A 13,040-nucleotide genomic window follows, 5' to 3' on the forward strand; every position below is an offset into this window, starting at 1 on the left:
GCACCGATGACCAGAAGGCCGCCTTGCAAACCTGCGTCACGGACGCCTGATGATGAAAGGCCAAAGATACACTGAGCGTCTGAGTAGAATGCGCCTTGACAGGGAAAGGAGGAACATGACCCTTGATGGAATAGACCTGAACCACCGTCTGATCCATCTGGAAATGGTCGCAGAGTAATCGGACAACCCTTTCTTAGGCCCATCCGTGAGCCAAAATAGTGAGTCTGACTTCCTAAAAGGTACTGTAGCTGCCAGGTACACCCTAATTGCCCAGACCACATCCAAGGCATGCAAAGCAATTTCCTTTGGATGTTTAGGCCTGGGACACAGGGAAGGCAACACAATGTCTTCAAAAGAAAATCAGATACAACCTGGAGAGGGAATGACGGACAGAGGTGAAGAACCATCTTATCTCTGTGAACCACTAAGTAAAGTAAACGACAGGATAACACCGCCAATTCCCTGCACGCAGAGGTGATTGCTACCAAGAAGGCCATGTTCTGAGACAGTGTAAGCAGGGGAATCTCCCGAAGATTCTCAAAAGGAGGCTTCTGGAAGACCGAGCACCAAATTGAGGTCCCAAAGCAGAAGCTGAGACCGCACTGGAGGGGTCAAGTGCCTAGCTACCGGAAGAAAAGTACATACCAGGCAGTATGTGGCCAAGGGCCATTGAAAGAAGACCACTAAGGCTGACACCTGCCCCTTGATAGTACTCAAGGCCGGTTTCTGCTCCACCCCAAATTGAAGGAAGGTTAAGATCCGAGCCACCGCAAGAGCGAGGATGAACCCCAAGAGACTCACACCACGCAATGTACGTCTTCCACGTATGATGGTAGATCTTCCTAAAAGTAAATTTCCTAGCTTTTAACACTGACTCGCACAAAACCTCTATCAGCAAGACAACAAGAGAAGGGCGCACCGACCTTGTGTGTTACCACTAAAAAGTTTATTCAAATCGAAATGGGTAGCGTACATTATACTCAAACATAGGCTGTGTGCATGCATGTAGGAAATGGGAACCACTCGCCTCCAGAACACTTCTCTACTGCTGGATAGCGTGATGGCGTCCACAAAGACCTGGTTTTGCTTACGCGTTTCGAGGGAGAACCCTCTTCCTCAGAGCCAAAATCACCACTCATTCATCAGCTACCAGCCACACCAGATTGGCATACCAAGCCCGGCGAGGCCAGTCCGGAGCCACGAAGATGACCAGAATCCCTTCTGTATCGATTATGCGTAGAAGTCTTGGCAGAAGCTTGCAAGGAGGGAAGGCGTAAATCAGATGATCTCTGGTCCTGGCAAATTTTTTCTTTTTAGATAGATTTTATCTTTTTCATTTTTTTTCCTGTGAAATCTACAATCAACTTCCCGACTTGGCGACGGGCTGAATAATCTAGATTTAGTGGTCGGCCCAGTCTTGGCAGAGAGCACATGCAGGACTCACACCGGCCGCGACATAGCCCCACCGGACGAGGGCTGGCCTGCGAGTTAAACAGCTCGGGAGGTCGTATACGACCAGGTCTTGGCCCAAGTTACAGCGTTCTTCCTGGCCGACAGCCCCCCAATTCAATGGAGAGTGGTTCTGTCTGGAGCAGTGCCCGCTAAGTTCCTGGGATGGTGAGTAGCTGCCCCCCTCTCCCCCTGGAGGGTTTTGGGGTGGAAATGGGCCATGGGTCGGTCAGACCCCCAGGTTCCCCTACCTCCTGGGGTGGGGGCAGGGCGCTATGCTGGCAATGGGGGCTGTAGGGGGGACCGGACGATCTGCTTTAGAGGTGGATGTACCTGGTGGGGGCTCCTGCCAGGGCCCCCCGTCCTGCCTGGACCTGTCCTTAACCACTTCCATACAGAGCAGTTAGACACCCTTCCTGCCCAGACCAATTTTCAGCTTTCAGCACTCTCACACTTTGAATGACAATTGCTCAGTCATGCTACACTGTAACCAAACAAAATTTTTATCATTTTTTTCACACAAATAGAGCTTTCTTTTGGTGGTATTTGATCACAACTGGGGTTTTTTTTTTTCTTGATATATGCAAAAAAAGAGCAAAAATTTTGAAAAAAAAACACTTTTTTTTTAGTTTCAATTATAACATTTTGCAAAAAATTAATTTTTCTTCATACATTTGGGCCAAAATGTATACTGCTACATGTCTCTGGTAAAATTAACCCAAATTAGTGTATATTATTTAGTCTGTGTGAAAGTTATTGAGTCTAGAAGCTATGGTACCAATTACTGAAAATTGATCACACCAGATGTACTGACGGCCTATCTCCTTTCTTGAGGCCCTGAAATGTCAGGACAGTACAAATACCGCCCAAATGACCCCTTTTTGTAAAGTAGACAGTCCAAGGTATTTAGTAAGAGGCATGGTGGGTTTTTTGAAGTTGTAATTTTTTCCCACAATTCTTGGGAAAATGAAGAAGAAAATTTTTTTTTTCTTTTTTTTTTCCCACAAAGTTGTCAATTTATAAGCTATTTCTAACACATAGCATGTACACAGCAAAAATTACACCCAAAAATACATTCTGCTACTCCTTCCGAGTATGGCGATACCACATGTGTGCGACTTTTACACAGCCTGGCCACAAAAAGAGACTCCACGTCCAAGAAGCACCTTCAGGCGTTCTAGGAGCATAAATACACATAAAACCTTATTACTACCTATCACACTTTTCAAGGCCCTAGAGCACCAATACAATGGAAAAGTCCACAAAATGACCCCATTTTGGAAAGCAAACACTCCAACGTATATTCTATGAGGCATTATGGGTCGTTTGAACATATCATTTTTTTCCACAGGTTTTTGGAAAATGTGGGGAAAAAATGAAAACTTTTTTTTTTTTACACAAAGTTGTCAATTTATAGGATATTCCTAACACATAGCATGTACACAGCAAAAATGACACCCCAAAATACATTCTGCCACTCCTCCTGAGTATGGCAATACCACATGTGTGAGACTTTTTCACAGCCTAGCCATATAGAGGGGCCCAACATCCAAGGCGCACCATCATGCATCCTAGCCACTTGCCTAGGCCTATTTTTGACATTTGGTGTTTACAAGCTAAAATCAGTTGTTTTGCTAGAAAACTGCTTAGAACCCCCAAACATTATATATTTTTTTTTAGCAGAGACCCTAGAGAATAAAATGGAGATTATTACAATATTTATCACACCGTATTTGCGCAGCGGTCTTCCAAACACAATTTTTTTGGAAAAAATTCACTTTTTTTAATTAAAAAATAAGAAACCAGTAAAGTTAGCCCAATTTTTTTCCATAATGTGAAAGATAAATTTACGCCGAGTAAATAGATACCCAACATGTCATGGTCCAAAATTGCGCACGCTCACGGAATGGCGACAAACTTTGGTACTTAAAAATCCCCATAGGCGACAATTTAAAAATTTCTACAGGTTGCCATCTTTGAGTTACAGAGGAGGTCTAGGGCTCAAATTATTCCCCTTGCTCTAACGATCGCGGCGATACCTCACATGTGTGGTTTGAACACCGTTTACATATGTGGGCGGGGTTTCTGTATGCGTTCGCTTCTGCGCGCGAGCTCACGGGGACAGGGCGCTTAAATTTTTTTTTTACTATTTATTTTATTTATTATTTTTTATTTTTACACCGTTTAAAAAAAAAAAATTGATCATTTTTATTTCTATTAAAAGGAATGTAAACATTCCTCGTAATAGAAATAGGCACGACAGGACCTCTTTTTTGTGAGATCTGGGGTCAAAAAGTCCTCAGATCTCACAAGTACACTAAAAGATAGAAGAAAAAAAAAATTATAATATAAAATGAAAAAAAAAAAGGACCTTTAAACCGGTTGCTAGGCAACAACATTTTCCGTAGCTCCGGTCCTCCAAGACCATAGTCAAGTGAGGGCAAGCTTGCCCTCACTCGACATCCTGTCTGTGAGGATCTGGGACCGGATCGTTTCCCCGCTGCCGGCGGGTCCGGTAAGCGGGGAAAAGGACCGGAACGTGGCGGGAGGGGGGGGCGCCTCTTCCGCCATCCCGGAAGGGTGATCCCACGGCGAATCCGCTACTGGGACCACCCTTATCGGAAAGCCAACCGTCCACCGTTTAAAAAAATACCAGGGTTATGGCAGCTATCCGCTGCCATAACACCGGTATTTAGGTTTAAACAGAGGACGTATATAAACCTTTTTGGACTTGGACATGGTGGCTGTATGAAGGGTGATAGGTACTCGGGTACTTTGTTGGGCAGGTGACAGGTACTCTGGTACTGATGAGCAAGTGGCAGGTACTCGAGTACTCCGATAGGCAGGTGACAGGTACTCGGATACTCTGATGGGCAGGTGACAGGCAGGTGATAAGTGCTGATGAGTAGTACTGATAGGTGATACTGTACTGATGGGTACTGATGATCAGTACTCATATGTGATGGGTACTGATGAGCAGGCGGCAAGTACTCGGGTACTTCAGGTGTCAGGTACTCTGATGAGCAGGTGGAAGGTACACGGGTACTCTGATGGGTAGGTGACAGGTACTCAGGTACTCTGATGACGGGTACTCCGTTGACAGGTACTCAAAGTACCCGAGTACCTGTCGTCAGAGTACCTGTCGTCAGAGTACCTGTCGTCAGAGTACCTGTCGTCAGAGTACCTGTCGTCAGAGTACCTGTCGTCAGAGTACCTGTCGTCAGAGTACCCGAGTACCTGTCACCAGCCCGTCAGAGTACCCGAGTACCTGTCACCAGCCCGTCAGAGTACCCGAGTACCTGTCATCTGAGTACCTGATGGGCTGGTGACAGGTACTCGGGTACTTTGATGGGCTAGTGACAGGTGCTCTTTATTGGGGGGGGGCAATCAGTGTGTTTGGGGTGCACTATGATTGGTAACTAGCTGTTACCACAATCTCTTCCTCACACAGGATCAGTGTGTGAGGAGGAGAACACGGTGACAGCTAGTTACCGTGTTCTCTGTTGACATTTGTGACCGGCTGTGATTGGACACAGCCGGTCACGTGGTAAAGAGCCAATTTCATTGGCTCTTTACCTAGATCGGGGAACGACTCTGTCCGAGGGACGAGCCTCGTCCCCGATCGCTGCTCTGCGCGCCCCCGGGGGCGCGCATTGCAGAGAGAACGAGCGGCTCGTGCTGGAGCTGCTCATGTGATCGGCTGTGATTGACACAGCCGATCACGTGGTAAACAGCCAATTTCTATTGGCTGTTTACCTTGATCAGGGATGGGCTATGTCCGAGGGACGAGCCTCACCCTCGATCGGCGCGCAGTAGAGGGGAGATCCGGGCGACGTCATATGACGGCGGCCCGGATCCTCACAACCACTTTGCCGACGTCATTTTATATGACGCGGTATGGAAGTGGTTAATGCCTAGTATCCCTTCTGGGTCCCTGGGAGCCTTGCAGTGCCGCACGGAGCCGCCTTTTTGTGGTACTCCTTGTGCTGCAATGCACGGCGGCCAGGTTTGTGTAGTTCAGCAGCCATTTTGAGGTCTGCTATAGAAAACAGCAGAGGCCATGTCTGTGGAGCCTTCTGGGTGGTGTTTTCGGTGGTGGGATCCCCTCCTCATTCCCTGGTGCTGACTCCTGGATCCTTTGGTTTCCTGATCGCCGCTCCTGCAGTGCAGATTCTCCTGGTGGCTGCAGTGCCTGGTTTCTTCGGGGTGGTGAGTCTGGTGGGGTACACTCCCTCTCTGCTGAGGATAGATTGCTGCTCTGTGACTTGCAACCGGGTGGTGCTGCCAGAGTTGTCGGGGTTGTCCCTTAGCAGTGAGTTAAACTTTTTTTTGTGGGGTCCTCCTGGTGACTCATGGAGTCTTTGGAGCACATCTCCCGAACTGATCCCCTCTCTGGGGCTGCGGGGCTCTCCAGGTCCCATCCATTTATCGATGCACTTACAGCGGTCCTGGAGTCCTTTGTGTCCTGGCATAAAGTACCCCCCGCCTTGCCCTGCCTCCTCTGTTTCATCAGATCCTGAATCTGATTTGGCCGCCGCGGACGTGGGTCTTCCTTCTGGGTATGAGACAAAACACGCCCTGAATCCTCAGATAGTGAGGAGGATTCCTTCACTGCAACCGCGTCCGTAAAGGCACTGGTGGACGCACTGATTGTATCTGTGCTTGAGATTTAAGGCCTGTACAGGATACGAAAAATCTGAAGGGAAATTTTGTCCGATGAGCGATCTGCCGATTTTCGGATTGTTAGTATGGTGTTTTTCGGCAGCCGATTACGAATTTTCGGACGACAAAAACTGGATGTGCAGGCTATAAAATTTTTACCGTATGTCAACACAACATCCGATTTTCATTTAATTAGTACAGTTTTTGTCCAAAAAAAATCGTAAGAGCAAGACTAGGCATACTCAGAAACGAAAGAACACATACAAAACAATTCAACACATGACATAACTTCTGAAGTAGAATTCTGTGGTACGGGAATTTTCGTATGAAAGTAACCTCTTCACTTTCGACATGAGACTAGCATGCAACAAAAAACGGACGACCGTTCGTTGCATAATCTGATCGTGTGTACAGGGCTTTAGTCGAAGGATGTGGCTGCGAAACGGGCGCAGTTCCCTTTTGGCACTCACAAGCCCTTCAGAGCGGCAAAGGTGTTCCCTTCCCCTCCTATGTTGACAGAATTGTCACTAAAGAGTGGGGACGACCAAAGTGTCCCCTTTGGGTCCCTAAGCGAGTTGCAAGGCGATACCCCTATGAGGAGTCCCTTCTTAAGAAGTGGACTGTTCCACCGGTGGTGGACCCTCCAGTTTCCAGATGAAACAAGGCAACCATGATTCAGGTTGAAAAGTCCCTGGCCTTAAAGGACCCAGCTGACAGGAAGGCGGAGGCTGTGGCTCGCCTTTTGTACACCCTGGCTGGTTCGACACTGAGGCAGATATTCACTATTGCCCTTGTGTTGCAGACGCTGGGCTAAGCTTTTGCGCTTTGACCTGGAGGGGGAGTAGCTCCCTCCTGCCTTTGCTGAGCTGGTGGACCAGCTGGTCCAGGGGCTGCAGTTTATCTGTGATGCCTCTTTGGATGCGGCTACCCTAGTGGCTCGGCTCTCTGTTTCGGAAGTGGTCCTTCGGTGTGTCTTTTGGCTCAAATGCTGGTCTGCGGACCAGACTTCTAAAAAGGCCTGACTAATCTTCCCTTTCAAGGAGATCGCTTGTTTGGTACTTCCCTGGATGACATCATTAAAGGTCTCACAGGGGAAGAGTACTTTACTTCCGCAGGCTACTAAACTAAGGGCAAGGACCCTCCTTGTAGATGTGGGCCCTCGGCTCATAAGTTTTTTTTTTTTTTCTCGTCCCTCAGGGTCGACTGACAAGGGATCAAAGCCCTTCGGGGCCTCCTTTGGAGGATCCAAGCGGTCTGGCAAGTCAAAAGCGGGCTTCTCCATACCCACAGATAAGACCCCTTCAGCAGTAAGGTGTGCCCTCACCCGTATCTGGGGTGGGGGGGGGCGTCTTCACTGGTTCCCGTATCTGTGGACTTCCATGGTACAAGACAAGTGGGTCCACGAGGTCATAAGGTCTGGCTAAAAGATGGAGTCTCATTCTTGCCTTCCGGTAAGGTTCTTCCTTCCAACGTGCGACTGTCCCTGGTCCGCTTACAGGCTCTCTTTTACTTCAAAGGGTGATTGTCCCAGTTCCGACTTCGGAATGTTTTTAGGGGTTTTTACCCAAACCTGTTTAGTCCCCAGGAAGGAAGGCAAGGTGCATCCAATTCTGGACCTCAAGGTGCTGCTCAACTGCTTTGTGCGGGTGCAGAAGTTTAGAATGGAGTCCAGTTTCATGGTGATGGCTTCCCTGCATCAGGGGGATTTTCTTACCTCCATTGACATCAAGGGCACTTACCTTTTTACATATCAATATGTGTCGGTCACCAGCGCTTCCTCCACATTGCCATGGGAGAGGAGCATTATTAGTTTGTGGCGTTACCCTTTGATCTCGTCTACGCTCCGCGGATCTTCATGAAAGTGTTGGCCCGGTGCTAGCATTGTTAAGCCATTGGGGGATTGCGGTACTGGGCTACTTGGACGACCCCCTTCTGCGAGCAAAGTCTCCTACTCCCTACAACCTTTGACGGAGTTTGGCTGGATTCTGAATTTGTCAGAAGTCTACTCTTGGTCCGTCCACAAAGCTGGACTATCTGGGTCTGACTCTGGACTCGGCTTCAGCCAGAGTGCTCCTTCTCTTGACACACTCATGAAACTGCAGGCTGTAATTCGTCTCCTGCTATCTAGCATATAGTCATCCCTCCGGACTTGCATGTGGGTGCTGGGCCTGATGGTGTCTACCTTCGGGGCAGTTCCATTTGCACAGTTCCATACGAGGTTCCTGCAAGGGAGATTCTGGGCAAATGGGATAAGAATCCGCAATCTCTGGACAATAAGATTCGGCTGAGCCGGGGAACAAAAGAGTCCTTGATATGGGGGATTAATTCTCTGGCGCTTCGGCTGGGCAAAATGCCTTCCTCCAATTGTATTGGAAAGTGGTCACGACGGATGCCAGCCCGTCCGGCTGGGGAGGCTCCCTCAGCAAAAAATTATGCTTAGGGGATCTGGACACTGAAAGAGTCTAAACTACCGACCAATGTTTTGGAATTCCGAGCGATCAGACTGTGCCTGGAACATTGGTCTTCAGGGATGTTCAGTGCGCATTAAATCGGACAATACTAAGGCTGTGGCTTATGTCAATCACCAGGAGGGTACAAGAAGTGTCCTGGCGGCTCTGGAGGTAGCTGCCATTCTAAGGTGGGCAGAACGGTTCGTTCCAGTCCTCTCTGCCGTACACATTCCAGGGGTGGAAAACTGGCAGGCGGATTACTTCAGTCGGAAGGAGTTGGAGTGGTCCCTTCATCCTTCAGTTGTGTCTCAGGTGGGGCATCCCTGAGGTGGATCTGCTGGCGTGTCGGCTTAACAGAAAGGATCAGAGGTCTGTGGCCCGGTCACGGGATCCTCTGGCGGACGCCACAGATGTGCTGATGGCCCCCTGGGGTCAGTGTTGTCTGAAGTACGCCATCCCTCCTCTCAAGCTTCTGCCATGATTTCTACACAGAATCGAGGCAGAAGGGATTCTGGTCATCTTAGTGGCCCCGGGCTTGGTACGCCGATCTGGGGTGGTTGGTCGCTGATATTCCGTGGGAGCTTCCTCCCAGGGAAGGATCTGCTGTCCCAAGGACCAATCTTCCATCCTCTTTAGTCGCTGGCTTTGATGGCTTGGCTGTTGAATGACAGGTGCTGGATAGAGGTTTTGTGTAAGTCGGGGACTCCAACGCTGTTAAAAGCTAGGAAATCTACTTCTAGGAAGATCTACCATTGTACGTCGAAGACGTACATTGCATGGTGTAAGTCTATTGAGGTTCATCTTCGCTCTTTTTCGGTGGCTCAGATCACTCTGAGTACTATCAAGGGTCAGGTGTCGGCCTTAGCGGTCTTCTTTCAATGGCCCTTGGCCACATACTCCCTAGTACGTACTTTTCTTCCGGGATTTAGGCCCCTCCAGTGCGGTCTCTGTTGCTGCCTTGAGACCTCAATTTGGTGCTCGGTCTTTCAGAAGCTTCATTTTGAGTATCTTTGGGAGATTCCCCTGCTTATACTGTCCCAGAAGGTGGCCTTTTTGGTGGCTATCACCTCTGTGCGCAGGGTGTTGGAATTGGCGGCGTTATCCTGTCGTTGACCTTACTTGGTGGTTCACCTCTGTCGTTCCTTCCTCAGGTTGTCTCTGATTTTCGTTCATCTCTCCACTATTCTTTCGCCACCCACCTGCCATGGACCCCCCTTCTCTGGCTGCTCCCCAAGGGACCCTTCAGCTCCCGGGTCAGACCACGGTCTGCTGTTTTCACACGGGAATCCATTTTTCCATTAAGGTTCATTAGCCTGTGAGTATTTCATACTCTCTCAATCATTTTTATCCCTGTTGTGAATTTTTCTTTACTTGAATATTTTTATATTCTCCAACGTTTACTTCAATTTTTCTCTCTTTTTGTTCTTTTGTAGTCATACTCAAATACATTGATCTCTGAAGAAGGGAGATGTAGCTCCCGAAACGCGTCAGATCATTATGTATCAGACTCTAGTATCATGGAACTTCAATATTCTATTCAGGTTACCTTTGAAACTCAGTGGCGACACCAGGATATTTGCCTATATACGTTTCAATATGGTTCATGTTGTATACATTGTCATTACGGCCATTGAGCTATGCTATGTTATGTACATGTTACTATTATTCGTATTACTTGTTTATACAATGCAATAAAAATATACATTGTTTTACATATCTATTGTGCCATTTATTCTATCTCCAGCCACTAGCACCCACCTCATTTAAAGTCCCGCGGGCCAATCTCTTGTTGTTTCTATATATTTTGGGATGGAGGCGTGCTTGGGGGGAATCAGATCATTGCCCTTTTTTGTACATTGTACGTCGAAGACGTACATTGCATGGTGTAAGTCTATTGAGGTTCATCTTCGCTCTTTTTCGGTGGCTCAGATCACTCTGAGTACTATCAAGGGTCAGGTGTCGGCCTTAGCGGTCTTCTTTCAATAGCCCTTGGCCACATACTCCCTAGTACGTACTTTTCTTCCGAGATTTAGGCCCCTCCAGTGCGGTCTCTGTTGCCGCCTTGAGACCTCAATTTGGTGCTCGGTCTTTCAGAAGCTTCATTTTGAGTATCTTTGGGAGATTCCCCTGCTTATACTGTCCCAGAAGGTGGCCTTTTTGGTGGCTATCACCTCTGTGCGCAGGGTGTTGGAATTGGCAGCGTTATCCTGTCGTTGACCTTACTTGGTGGTTCACCTCTGTCTGTCGTTCCTTCCTCAGGTTGTCTCTGATTTTCGTTTGAATGAAGACATTGTGTTGCCTTCCCTGTGTCCCAGGCCAAAACATCCGAAGGAAATTGCTTTGCATGCCTTGTATGTGGTTCGGGCAATTGAAGGGTACCTGGCACTTACGGAGTCTTTTAGGAAGTAAGACTAGCTGTTTGTGCTCAGGGAAGGGCCTCGCAAAGGATTGTCTGCTTTGTCTGATCCATCTGGAAATGGTCTCAGCGGGACGGTGGATCAGGTCTATTCCATCAAGGGTCAGGTTCCTCCATTCCCTGTCATAGTACATTCTACTCGTTCGCTCAGTGACTCCTGGGCCTTTCGTCATCTGGCATCCGTGATGCAGGTTTGCATTGTGGCTTCCTGGTTGTCAGTGCACACTTTCACAAAGTTCTATGAAGGGGATGTGTTGGTACCTGCGGATGATTCCTTTGGCCACAAGGTTTTTGCAGGCTGCTTTTTAAAGGCTTACCTGTAGGAAAATGATTATCTCTTAAACCTGCACGGTTTAGGAGATATTCGCCCTGCATGCAGCCTCTGACACCAGCGGCGCATGCGCTCTGAAGGTCCGTTGGACCTTCAGAGCTTCTTGCCGGCTCCTTGATGTCATCACGGCTCTGGCCACTCGCAGCGCCGGAGCCGCTGAACCCGGAAGAGACGCAGAGGGAAGATGTCGGCTGCCTCAGCACTGTCCGGGCGACCGTGTCGGGGGCTTCGTTCTAAGGTAAGTATTTCACAATGAGCTAGTATGCGATGCATACTAGCTCATTATGCCTTTGTCCTGCACGTCCCCCCCCCCCCCCCCGAAGGATACAACCGCTTTAAGAGGACCTGGTCCTCTGAGGGTGTATTGTTTTTTTCAGGTGAGCTCCAGTTGTTTTGGTTGAGCTCCTGTTTACCTGATTGGCTATAGTTAGCCTTGGGTTTCTTTTTTGCTGTTCCCACCCCTCATGTTTAACACTGCTTTGGGACGTCGCAATGGTTAAGAAGAGCAGGAGCTGTGTCCGTCAATGAACGAAAGAGAAAATGGGATTTATGACTTACCGTAAAATCCATTTCTCTGATCATTGATGGACACAGCACCCACCCCTCTGTGGAGTTGTAATTCTGACACTGCTTGTAACAAAACTTAGTACCTATAGCAGAGAGAGGAAGTACACCCCCCCTGGGACTGCCCATAGGCATAGCCAGACTTTTTTTTTTTTTTTTCCTGCCTAGTGTCCTACTCTTGTAGGGGGCAGTATAACCCAATGGTTTAGCGCATGGGTGTCCAACCTCTTGGCTTCTCCTGGGCCACATTGAGTGTACAGAAATTTTCTGGGGCTGCATATAAAATATAGACTATTAGGTAAGGTATAGAAGTAATAAAACGCAGCCGCGCCCTTCCCGTGCTGAAGCCCCCCCCCCCAGCACTAATTTAACACAACTAGTGGATGATCCCCTCCGAGGCTGCCTCTGTGGCCGTGCCCCCGACTCAACTTCTTCCTCCCCAGCAAAAAAAAAAAATTTGTCAGGGGGGAAATTTGCCTGCGGTTCCCGGGCCGCATGCGGCTCCAGGGCGGCAGGTTGGACATGCCTGGTTTAGAGGATCAGGAGCTGTGTCCATTAATGAAAATCAGAGAAATGGATTTTACAGTAAGTCAAAAATCCAATTTTTTTTTTATTTACCTGCAAAAAAAGTGTGCATTTTTATTTTTTGAAAAAATTAACGTATCCGTTAATCTTAAAGTGGAAGTGCAGCCTAAAACTAAAATCTCTACATCTACTTGCAGCCACGATCTTAGACTAACCTATCTAGCCCTAAAAAAGAAAAAATCGCTATGCAAACATTTTCTGAAGTCTGTCCGGTCCCACGCTAAGCTGCCAGCGGCGGCTTCCCTAGACAGGCGTGTGCAGAAGAGGCAGCCGACAACCGAAAGCCCCATAGTAATTCTGTGGGTGACCGTCACTTCCCAGGCATTTCCCAGCTGTTGTCGCTGTCTCCTGCACAGAGCTTCCGCCGCTTCAGAAAAGGTATGTATAGCGATTTTTTTTTTTTTCTTACAGGGCTCGATAGGTTAGTCTTAGATTGTGGCTGTGAATCGATTCAGAGATTTTAGTTTTGGGCTCAGCTTCCACTTTAATTACTTGGAGTTGTGAACTTTTTTCTTTTGGCATTTACTTGTAAATTTGTGGTACGTACATTGTAAAAGGAATAATGAATGAACTATTCATTTGA

The 13,040-nt window shown here is 48.1% G+C and overlaps 1 protein-coding gene across 2 annotated transcripts in view; it reads left to right on the plus strand.

The window, feature by feature from the left end:
- WASL (WASP like actin nucleation promoting factor) overlaps positions 1–13,040 on the plus strand; it is a 107,471-nt gene that overhangs the window by 44,286 nt on the left and 50,145 nt on the right. The window lies entirely within an intron of this gene.

Source organism: Pelophylax lessonae (genome assembly GCF_965119305.1).
Source record: "Pelophylax lessonae genome assembly, chromosome: 4".
NCBI classification, from domain to species: domain Eukaryota; kingdom Metazoa; phylum Chordata; class Amphibia; order Anura; family Ranidae; genus Pelophylax; species Pelophylax lessonae.